We start from the raw sequence: 13,538 nt of genomic DNA on the forward strand, positions 1-13,538 counted from the left end.
ACACACATACACTGACACACACATACGCACACCCAAACACAGCCACACACCCGCGCGCGCGCGCGCACACACGTACATGCACGCACGCACACACGTACCGAGACGGTGACAGAATCAACGGCAGCAGCAGCAGCAGCAGCGGCAAGAGCGGCCAGCAACAGCAGCTCGCCGCCGGCGTTCATGTCGACTACCACCACCACCACCACCACCACTACTACTACTACTACTACTACTACTACTACTACTACTACAGCCACCACCGTTACAGCCGCCGCCATCGTCACCACCGGCACACTACCACCGTTGGCCACCACGTACACGGTCGTAGACTCATCGCCGCAGCAGTCGCATTCGTTTACCGTGTGCTCACACTCAACCACTACACCGGTCACCGACACCCTCGGCACCACGTGCGTAACCAGTCGATACGATATCGTCGCATCAACGCATAATATTTCTTTATTATTGTTATTGTCGTGAGTACCATTTACCCTTATTACATATTATTATATACTGCTATTATTATTGTTATATTTATTGTTACTATATTATTATTACTTAAGAGTCCTATCGCTGTGCGTAATATTTTAATGTTAGTCTGGCGAACGGTCCGCGATCGTACAGGCCACAACATATTTTTTAAAACACATAATTTTAATATAAAATATATTTTTTTATACGTTTAAACGGATTTGGAGTTGGGAACGACGAGAACGTGTTCGTGGCCGGCCGACCCGAGACCCGTAGTGATGTGGAACGGTCGCGTCTGTTATCCACTTCGGGTATACGTCGCGCGACCCACGCCGTATATACAACAGCAACCCGCTACTAATCGTACAGATCCTCCACCGACCGGTGACTGCCGCGCGTACGGGCAGAGATATCGTTTTTTGCGCGACCGGTGCCGATAATTCAAATTTTCGCGGATAAAAAGTGGACACGTATGCCTATTACATAACAGAAGTCGCGCTGGCATCGGTTCTGTACGTCTCGCCGGCGCAACGCACGTGTTTTTCCAACGCCATTCTCGAACGTCAGTTTTTGATAGAGCGACGCACTCAAATCTCTCGTTCGAAAATCTTTGGGTCTTCGAGAGACGCCGAAACGCCGGTCGCACACGATAACGTATACAGCAGGTACCTGCACATTTGTACACTGGGAGGGGGGGGGAGAAGATCTTCCGAATTTCGAAAACGCGGTACTAGTATTATAAGCGTCGGCCGTTCTCCGTGCGCGCGGTCCCCACCGTTTCCGACACGGGAATTTCGGAACACCTCGTGCACGGCGGAAGAGGCAAATCGCGTTGTGTGCGTCTTATCGCTGTAGATTAATTGTAACTGGCACGGGCTCACGTGATGTGACTCGGCAGACAGTCGGTATTCGGTACCTAACTGCCCACATTGTATTGTACTCATCATATAACGTATTTTTGTAATCATTCCGTTCAAACGCGATTCGGTCGTCGTCCAAGTCGCACGTCTACACACGCATCCGCCCGTGTACCCCGTACACCAACAGGTAAACCCCCATGGCCGCATACCACCTACACCTGTGTTCGACATCATTGTGTCCGCGTCCGGTGAGCCGAAATGGCGCACCCTCGACGGCCGCGGCGGTTCGTTTAACAGCCTATCGGTGTGCCGTATAGTCGGTGATTTATCGGGCGATTGTACTAGTCGCCTGCCGGAGTCGAGGGGCTCGACCGCCGACGCACCTTAAATTTGATTGCAATCGGAAATGGTCGATACCTAACTACCAAAGATTAGTTTCCTATAAACGATTAAAACGTTTTCAAACATCAAAATCGATCAAAATTGATTCATAATCTCACTGACTTATTCCCAATAATTGACACACTTGACGCATTAGACGGATCATTATGGATTAGAAATAAAACAACGATGATTAATAAAATAACTATTAATGATGAATAGAAAAATACTCATCTGCGTATAGTGCCTACCTGTCAGGCTGATGTTAATCATTATCGTATATTATGCAGAACTGTAGTGTTTTTCTGTTAAACTCAATTAATTGAATATTATGGATGTTAGTATACGTTTATTATATTAAATAGATATTGCTATAAACTCAACTTTTTATCGTTATCACACAATATATTATTGTGTATACACGAATTCACATTATATTTACGTGGTATATTTTAGTTATGTTTACCAGCACTACTTCATTTTTTAGAGTTGGCAATACTAGTGTGAACTTTTTCGGCAGGTGATTCGTTTATAATTATTATTAAATATGAACTACCTGATCACGGAAGGCAACTTTACTGGTGTACAATTTTATTGGTGACGAGGATGGCAGGTAATCGGTATAGTATGTTAGGTGGACACTAGTATGCTTTGAGTTTCTCACAACTCGTGAGTCTTTTTTCGTATTCTAATCACATTCGCTATTGTTGTTTTTGTGGGTATGTCATAACATTGCCGACAGAAAATGTTTTATTGTCCTCAGACGATGGCCGAATGTTTTAGGGAAAGTACTTGTGTGCTTTTTTTCAATCGCCATTTTCCATCCAAAATTATTTAAAAAAAAAAAATGACGTCTTAGTTTCCAATTAAATTAATAACTTAGCCAATGTATATCTGGTTTAGTTTCAACAGCATAACATTATTCGACCCGTCCGTACAATAATTATTCATCTCGTAATAATATTATTGAGAGAAACAGGACCGCCAGTGTCAACCCGTTGGCCGTACTTATAAAAAAAAGGTATAACTTTTTTGGTTGTACTAGTTTTGTTTTGTTTTTGAAATATAAAATGTCATCAGTTTTCTGCGGTATCAGTATCAATTTTCGATATATACTATAGGGCATAGCAGCTGTTATTTGTGGTTGAAACGAAAAATATTATGGTTATAAGTTTAAAACCATAAAAAGAGATATAATGTAATTATATCGATAACAATGGAATTGTTTAATATGTATTAGTATATAATATTTTGTAATAGCTCGCCACATGTACATATTATGTACAAAAACATACGTACATTAAGTCTTACATGATATTATTCGATATCGAAACAACACATTTATTCTTTGTCGGTGTTATAAATTTACAATAAACATACTTTTACGCTTCTAAAATTCTATACAGATGTATTTTTTTTGTGATTTTCTTCTTGCCGGGCTTACGTGATGCGTTCGTCACAGTGTTTTTAATGTTTTGGCGCTCACATAAAATACAAATAATGACCGCGTGAACGAAATGTTGTATTACGCACCGATTAATCGTCGGAGTTCGAATTACTGTTTGAAAACTTGTTTCTTCTGTATACGCACAACATAGGTTTACTTTAAACTTTTCTCCGTTGACGTGTTCAAGTTTCAACTGACTACTACAGTGTTCGTATAATGTTTTTTGAAATATGTATAATGTTATAATGTTATATCGCTGACAGATATCCCACGAGGCGTTTCGATCATGATTTGTCAAGCGTGCGTACACTGATATTTTGTCATCACGCAATATTTAACGAATTGTTCAATTTTTAATATCTTTGCAGTTGTAAATTAGATTTGTTTTTATTTCAATCGAATTTAAATGTAACCATATAATACTGTCATATTATCGTGATTTCTTTTCGTTACTATACTCATTTTCTGCGCGTTGTTAATATTGCTGTCGAAAATTTATTATACGAATTTATGTCACTACTATATTATATTTATACGCATATGATACGAATATAATATGTACGTATTTACACTCTATGATACACAGCAGTGCGAGCCATTTGGTTAAACGTTTAATGATCGATAAAATGTGATTGAATCATTTTTTAGTCGAATAACATATGATCAAATATTTAATTTATTTGATTTTGATCACTAGATTTTCGACAAGATCACCTCCACTCAATAAACAGGGTCATCTTTCAGTTTTGTGAGGCCCAGGGTAAAAACTAGCGAATCTTAACATAAATATCTGTGTACAATTGTTTTTAAATAAACAATCTGTTTCTGTTCATATTAACTGATTAAAAATGAACGAACTTTAGAAGAATTATCCATGTTTCGGTGGAAGCCGAAAAAAATAGTAACGTGTAAATTATTCGTACACAGAAGCATTAGGATTTCTATACCTGTTTTATAATTTAAAATCGTCCCGTCTTCATTTGCATATTATTATATACTTGTCTACTGTACCTACTTATACCCTTTTTAATTTTGAATAATTTTGGAGACTAGAAATGTAGTAGCTTTTGAATACTTTAATCAAGTTATCATTTTTCAACGGAGACAGAAGAAACATAAGTCGTGGAGTAATATTTTTCGCGTAAATTCAACACATAATCAACACCGTGTATACCTCTTGCATTTTGTCTTAACGATATTTATTTATTTAATAATAATAAAGTATATTTACGTATGAATACTAAAATATACATATTGCTAATCGCAGGTGGGTATAATATTTAACCACGAAGAAAATTTCAAGATACCTACCGTCAATCGTCATAATGCTTGCGTATTTCTTTGATTAGAAAAATATTACCGAAATCTGTATCGTATTTATCCAGATCACTCGGGATATAAAATAAAGTTTCGTATAACACGTGTATAATTCTGTAAAATATCATACGTGATGTTTTAAGTGTTATTTAATCGTGTAACCCGTACACAATAAACGTAAAGATAACAAATTGCGCGTTCTTTAATCATCCGGTTGTGTGTGTATGTTATACCATTTAATCTATTCTATAGTTATATCTTCTACGCTATATATATATATATATATAAATAATACATATTATATTTTATCGTTCAGTTATGAATTATGTACAGTAATTTCTTTCGAAAGCGGTGGTGGCTTTTAGTTGGGTAAAATTGATAGTGTAACAAATTTTCTGTGTCAAGAAAATGTGCTCGGCGTGCTTATATCAACACGCTTTTATAGTATTATTGTGCAAACGCCCACGATAATACTGTGAAATTACGCCTTATACACTTATCGTCAAAAGGACGTAAGTCAAATCCATTGGTGTATAGTGTATAACAATTTTGTTTTGGTTTCGAAAGGATAGAGATAAATATTTTAACAAATTCGTAATAAACGGACTCGGCTACAGTAGAATTACTATTGCATTATGTATAGCACCCGAACCCGAGTTTATTCCACTGTATCCTAATGTACATTATTTTTTAAAACAGTCGGTTGTTTTTCAAACCTGCTGTACGTATCCTTAAATTAATAAAATTGAAACACGGTTTTATGTTCTCTGAAAAATTTAAAAAAAAATAGGTCTTTATAAATCGTTGAAATTAAATTTAAAATAGGTAGGTATATAGGATAAGAATATAGATTCTTCATAATAATTTTCAATTTATTCAGTTTATAGATTTTTAAGTTTATAGATATTTAATTGAGAAAAGTGCGTAGGTATAATATATTAAAGTACTTAGTCTAGTTTAAAGAGATTGTATATTTTAAAAGCTTAAATTTTGAATAAACAGATTCGTAAGCAAAAAAACATTTATTATCTATGCACGTGTTTTAATAGAGATTTTTCACGCTGTCACGTTTCCCCACAAAATGCAACCTTTTTTAATCTCACATACCCTTTATACTATATAATAATGAATACATAAAAAAGGTTAAAAGTTTTTGTTGGTTTTTCATTATTTCTTGAACTCAGATATACAATGAGGATATTAAATTTTTGGCTTGATGCTTTTGTACGTGTTAACTGATGTACATAATTTCATCATCGAATAAAAATAAAATAAAATGATAATTGTTAGTAATTTGTATTATGATGTGAATGAGTTTATATTTCAAACAAATAAGATAACGATAATTTTATGTTATATTTAAACAGATGATAAATAATCTGTAAAATCATTACTCATTTGCGAATTTTTATTAAAGGCATTTTGTACGTGTAAATATACACACTTATTGGAATTTTTTCGACAAGCGTGATATGAAATGATATTCATTTCTAGAACTTCGGACACCTGTTATTGAAAATTATTCTTGTTTCAATCGAGACGTTACTCGAAATCGTTACCTGACGAAAAGGACAATCGTTTAGTGAAGCGAGTAAAGAAACAAAAACGGATTATAATTTTCATTTCCAAACATTGTTATTCGCACGCAACGACGATTGGGTAAATGTCTTTTTTAGTTTTATCGTTTTCCGTTTCATTATTAATGATACCCGATACCGATTGTCCAATTTTTGTGAATATTATAATGTATCTATACAATAATATATATCCCTTTCGGATATAAGTTTTTAATTAACCGAGAAACCGATCGATGATAATGTATTTCTGTCCATATTTACGAATATGTGGATCGTAAATCGAATACAATGTAATGTACAAATAAAAAATGAAGGCCTCCTTCACACACACGCCCGTAATACGTTATCGTATTCGTATACAATAATATTTTTCTCATCACCTCTATATAGTTCGGTCACCGCTCCCTTTCCACCAGTTCAATAATTATTACGACAATATATGATATATTATATTGTGTTATAAAAAAATACAACACGATACAGTGTCTCTCTCTTTCTCTCTCAGTCTCTCGCCGCATATATGATTGTTTCTTCCCGCGGTGGATCGGTCGGGTCCTGCAGGATGCTTCAATTAAAAAAAAAAAAACCTCGAACGCGCCAGGATTATAGCGGGCGACTCGGCTGGTAGGACGGGGAGAGGGGTTTGGTGTAGGCGAGATGACGGTATCAGTACCACGCGTTTTTGCATTCAATTTTTGTACTCCCCTCACTACGTGTATATTATCATCGGACTTGCACGTGGAATTTCGTCGTCACCGCAGTCATTGATATGCGTTTGCCAATGTCAAGTGCTCAAGTGATCATCGAACATTTAATTATTACATTTAACCTTACCAAGGAATTACGGTGAATTACGCCATTGCAGCGTAAAATCATAGATTACAGATAACTATCTTTGATTAATGTGGTAACATATCGCATATACTTTGAGTAAACTGTTGTAGTAGTATACTACAATATCATGCATCATATACGTATTATAGTCACCATACGGAGTGATTGCACTTAAAGAAATTAATATTATAATGTTGATATAGGTAAGATAAAATATGTATTTGGGTATATATCTATCGAAAAAAAAAATGGTTTTTAATGCGTATTAGAAAAATAACTCATAAGTTGTATCTAGATAAGTGTTGCATTCATTTTGAATAAAATATTTGCACGTGTGTTGTAAAAAATGTAAAATGTATAAATATATAGTAGAAAATAAAAACAACACAGTAAAAAGTACATTAAAATTTTGAAATTCAAAAACTTCATTTAAATGTGCGTATATGTATTTTTATGTATACCTATGTATTTTAGACGTAGAGACTGAACACAGCTTATTTGTATGTAAACACTTATACGTATCTAATTTTTATACGATACGAAGCAACTTGGATATCTCAATTTTCATTTAATTTTCGTGAAAAAGTTGTATGGAATTGTATACACTTACATTAAAAATTGGGAAAATTAATCGAAAAATGCGTGGCGCGTCTAAAGGTATGCTAAATCTATTACATTTAAATGTATTTTTAATTATTATAATATATTTTTAGAAGTTACATAAAATAAACAAAAAAAAACCACCGTACTCTATGAGATGGCTTAGTATTCTTTAGTCACACAATATTATTATTCACTATTGCAAACAGTTCACGTTGTGATACAATAGTAATATTATGAGGCCAATCCAAATGATTCGTTTCTTTATCTTTGTAAACCGTAAAAACAATACCAATGTGAATATTTTGTTAGAGGTGTTTCGGCGTTTACGTCACACAATGGACCATCCGATAATATTTGTGATTGCACTATACTTGACGGTACACGTAAAAAGTGAAGTATCTTAGTCATTTCATCATAGGGTCAATAAACGCTTCTCTGTTCCGGTTGTTCTGAATATTAACGTCAGATTTCTATAGCGAAGAAAAAAAATTATCCGTATGATTTTCGACGGCTGACACATTATTGCATAGGTATATTATATTATATATTATTATTATCGCGCACTGTTCGTTGCAGGAATTATTTATTCAAAATCTATTTATATGTCTACAATCGTTAACCTCGCATAATTCGTAATAAATGATTATATTTAATGATTTGATGTACGGCGTGATAAATTATAAAAAAGTTCAACACCAGTTATTCAATAATCGCGTGTAAGTATAATTTTATAAAACTATTGTTTTAAAACGGATATTTGATTCGGTTATAATACATTTTTTATGACACCCGTCTCTATACGTGTGTTTTAACATCTATCATTTTGATAACATACCAGTAATATTATTATATTTAGTAATAACTAATATCTAAGTAATACGCCCTATCTAATTTGCAGCGAACATATATTATATTCTTGACAATAGTTACATCGTACAGCGTGTCTTAAACGAACGAAAGTTTCGAAAAGCATTCAAGTTGGAAAACTCGTTAAATATTATGATACCATCATCCATATGTTTCATATTGTAAAGACCACTGGGTACAATCATTATTTAATTGATGAATCGTTATGAAAAGACCATAATAATGTGTTGCAGTTTAAATATTATAGAAATATAATGAATAGTCTTGTATTTTCTCGTATTATGTTAACAATACGCAATTTTGATTTAAAAGTAATGACAATAATGGTGTATTATACACGTTATATAATATTGTGATTTGTGTTTCATTAAATAATAATATTTTTTGTTTTATAACTCCGTCTGATCTAATACCACCAAATACCACCAATACCACTTAAAGTGCTTAACACGTTTGCTTATTTCCGTGTAATAATATCGCCGGAAATGAAATAATTATGTCCTACTAACTTAGATGAAATAATTTAATAGTTTGATATAACTATTAACCAGTCTATAAAATAATTGTTGTGTACTATATGTATAATATAATTAATAACTTTTTGAAAAAAAAAGTCAATTAATGATTGAACTACATACAATAACTAAATACAATTTTTTTCTTTGCGAATGACCTAACTATATTTCGAGTTGAATAAATGTTTAATTTTTGTTTAAACATAACATATTTTGTTAACTAATTTGAATATGGTCCAAGTATAAAGTTTATCGGTAAAAAATAATAACTACAATATTTGCCATTAATTTAATTATGTAATACGTATTAATAATCTGAAATTCATACTATTCGAATTTTTATGTGTTGTTTTAATCGTATGTTTATCATTATAATTAATATTTAATTGTACTTTCTATAAGTATGTTTATTAAAAGAATCTATCAAATTTTTAACGGTTTAAAATTATAGATAAAGAATATTGTGTAATATTGAAAATGTATTTAGGATGAGAGTTAAAAATACTTAGTTTATCGTAAATAAGGATGCTCGTAATGGAAAATTTATGTATATAATGTAGTAAAGGAATATTTGAGTAGCTATATTTGAAGATATATTATAGTGAACTGTTACCTATACGTGTTTTTAAGATAATGTCGTACGATTTTTCCAGATTGATCGTATGTACAAGATTTAATTTTTTACTTTGTGTAAAGTGTTGTTTAAATAACCGAGATAGGTAATGCGGCTATAACTAGAAAACATTGTTATAACTTATAATACAAACTCTGGAGATAAATACATAAAATAGAACTCTTTAAAATATTTGTATTTGTAAATAACGGTAGGTACGTGTGCAAGTGCTCGTCTTTTGCATATTAAAAAATATTTGATCATGAGATTTATTTTTTAACCTCTGTATTGTTTATGCGCTCGTGTGGAAAAAATGAATTTGATTATTGATCGTGAAAATAATAAATAAAATGAAGTAATCCTTCAAGAGTATTTTTTATTCGATTATTAAAAAAATGTAAGCACATGCTTTATCTTCAATCTGACCATTTTTCACCACTTTTATTCATCGAGTGTTCTACTCTCTTGGCCAAAATTACAAATACATTTCCATGTAAGTACAAAACACAGGGTTCTATGATTATACCCTTATCAATCTTACATTGTTTATTAAACTGCAGTATAGTGTGTATATAGCATACATAGTATGTATAATATACAGGATGATTCACTAGAATATGTGAATACTAAAACTACTTATTATATATATACACTTTTTCTGTAAAACTAATTTTACAAATTATATTATATACATTTTATTGATTCAGAAACTACTTACGTTTGGAATTTTATTTAGATATAAATGTTTAAAAAATCATCTGCTTAACAATTTACAGACTTACAATATCTAAATAAGGTTAGATCGCATTTGAAAAAAAAACGGCGTTTGTAAATTAGGAACTCAGTAAATGTTATAAAAACAAAAAATTGATTGAAAATAAAATCATTAGCATATTTGTATAAGTATTTAAACATTTTAAAAATAAGAATTTTGAATAAATTCATTATTATAAAATAAAAAATAGGGTATAGAGCATGCTGAAATGGTGAATCACATTGCAGTATATTTGTGTCCGTGAACAATAATTTGAAATTGTATATTGTATTAGTATTATCAGCACGTGCCTAAAAACTTTTGTAATTATTGTAAAATATGTTAAAAAATGAATATTATTATATAAATCAGTTTTGTGAATTCATGGATGACAGGAGATGATTATGGGAAGTTAAATTTTGTCTATACACACAGTATTTGTAATTTGTACCTACACACTTTTCATAGCTTTAATTTTTATTTTAAAATAAAATGCTAATAACATAATTTTTATATATTTAGTCGCTTAGGTCAATTGTGTACTTAAAAAATGAAGTGAAGGAATATTTACAGGACTAACATTTTAGTGATTCTGAAACTTAAGGAAAATATAAATCATTAGAAGATATTCGTATTCATGTTATTATTGTATTTTCAAGTAAAAATGACCGTTTAATATAAAAAATACCCTTTCTTGCATATTTATAATAATTATTGAATGGCTAGGTTTATTAATATACCTACCTTGTTTTATTTGATACGTATTTATAAAACTATTGATTGAGGTTTAATGCGTGAGCATTTTATGGGATTGAAATTCTTTGTAGAAATAATTTTTTTTTAAATAATTAACCCATTAAAATTAACATTTGAGTGTATGTTTTTCCTATGTACCAATTTAATTGCTATCTATTTCAAATTCATTTTTATTTTACTAATATTTCATAAAAAATAAAAATAAAATTTGTTCTATAAGTGATGATAAATGATAATTGATAATTTTTTAAAGTTCAACGACGAAACTTAATTATTTATTTTTATTCTGTATATATTTATATATTTTGAGTCAATGTTAACATATTTTATTAGATTCGAATTAAATACCATAATTTAAACTGAAATAATTATAATAACGATAATTATTTATTTACAATGCAGATTTCATATTATTTGTTTCAGCATATAAAAAGTGACTAGTTAAATTGTTCATTCCAAGCATTTGGTCTTAAACATTAATATTATAATTCAACATTTATATAACATTTAATTATTCACTACTCTGATTAATTATTATTTTCTATTAAGCTATAGTAAGATTAATAATACTTTAGTAATGAGATGCTTGGTACATTTTTAGTATATTTGTAACAAAAAGTAAAATAAGAACGACCAAAATAATGATTTATTAAAACTTAAGTAATATATACAAACTAAAGTAATAATAATAAAAAAATATATAAAATCATATTTGCTTTTAAATCTTGATTTCTTGTCGAGGAAATCAATTACTGACAGGATGTAAATGATTGCTGAACTAATTACAGCGTCGTATTAATGGTTGCACTACAGTATCTACAACGATAACTGAAGAGCTGTGTAAAGTTGATCGTAAAATGTAACGACTAATGATGGAATCTATTAAATTATATAATGAAGAGTAAAAAAAACGATTGAAGTGTTAAATATTATGTTGACACAGATTACGGATTTTTAGTTTATTTTCAGATTTTTAGAAATTAAATAAAGAAAGAATAAAATACGAAAAACTAAGAATTCAAACTTAAGCATATAGTTTAGTTAGTACATTTATAGCTCATAGATATATAGTAATAGAAAAATTTAATTTAGATCACCGTTGTTTTTATTTTTCTTGCTGTAAATTGCGTTAATGCTTGCAGCGAGATTGTGTTAGACAATATAAAAAAAAGAATATGTGAGTGATGTAAAAAAGGTGAATTTTTTTTCATTCTAAAGGCTCTTGATATCTAAAGACCTGTATTTTTTTATACACATACAAAAAGTATACATTAATGCTAGAACTTTATAATGTTCGTACTGCAATTAGAAGAACGTTATAAAATATACATGTATGCATAATAATATACATAATACACACGTGTATTGTACAATGTGTTTTTAAATTTGCGATTCCATGCTTTGTCTTTGGAATAAGTTTGAGCTTTGTTCTTGTTTTATTTGGACATATAGAAAAGTTTAATACAACACCTAATTATATGTGCGAAAAATCAATAACATAATATATTACTACGATTTTTAAAATAAAAATAATAATAGTTAATTTTTAAAATATTTTAATCTTTTTGGTAGCTGTTCAATGTTATAATTATTGTGAACTATTAGGTTGACATTTTTATAATTTAACAAACAATTTTTCATTTGTTTTCTTGAAAAGCTTGAAAAATTTTGTAAATCAAAATTTGTCAAGTCTGAACAACATAGGTACTATTGTGATAAATGTAATTGATTCCCATTCGATTAGACATTTTAAGCATTTTCTATTTATAAAAAATTGTCCGAATAAATATACTTTGATATCATCAAATATTGATGTAGCCATTTTAAAAATGACCTCAGAATTTAAATTATCAAAATATTAATCATTAAAAAAAAGTATAGTGGTAATAATATTCATCAGTACATTTAGTATAGATTATTGGATTAACTGTTATTAATAAATTAAAGTTCGCACTTAAAAATCAAAATATCGAGAACATTCATATTGTAATCAAAAATGTCGAGTTTAATCTTAAAATTTTTAATTCATATTAAGTGTCTTAAGTATAATATAATATATTAAGAACCATTATTACTTTTATGAATAAAATAATGTAAATGTATCAAATATCAAGTATTAAATTTCAGATAAAACATATAGCTAGTTGTATCGAGTAAGTAGTAAGCTCTAATAAGCACACGTTGTGGTAGATATAATATATACATAAAAAAAATACGTATATTATCGATTTTGTATAATATGGTGAGCTTAAAGAATTACGATAACGTCTGTGATCTTTATCGATAAATATACATTAGATTAAAGATAGCCAAATTATTATTATATCTATTATCTTTCTTACTACTGAATTTCATATCTATGTATTAAAATAAGTATTTTTTTTTTTATATATATAAACCGACCGATCGATAGTATTTTATTTTTTATTTTTATTCCATTTATAAATAAAATATTAAATTGGTTTACAGCGTTTTTCGTGTGGATATTTTTTCGAGTAGACGTAGTAGGTAGGTACTCAAAAAGTTTTATGTAGCACCTTTGT

At 30.2% G+C, this 13,538-nt stretch overlaps 1 protein-coding gene across 1 annotated transcript in view; it reads left to right on the forward strand.

Annotated features, from left to right (window-relative positions):
• Positions 1-9: 9 nt before the first annotated feature.
• The window catches only part of LOC113557076 ((11Z)-hexadec-11-enoyl-CoA conjugase-like), a 47,757-nt gene continuing 34,228 nt past the window's right edge, over positions 10-13,538 (forward strand). The window contains exon 1 of the mRNA XM_026962384.1: positions 10-476. The gene's annotated coding sequence lies outside the window, so the exon portion shown is untranslated. The remainder of the gene's footprint in view (positions 477-13,538) is intronic.

The sequence above is a fragment of the Rhopalosiphum maidis genome, chromosome 1 (assembly GCF_003676215.2).
Source record: "Rhopalosiphum maidis isolate BTI-1 chromosome 1, ASM367621v3, whole genome shotgun sequence".
In the NCBI taxonomy this organism is placed as follows: domain Eukaryota; kingdom Metazoa; phylum Arthropoda; class Insecta; order Hemiptera; family Aphididae; genus Rhopalosiphum; species Rhopalosiphum maidis.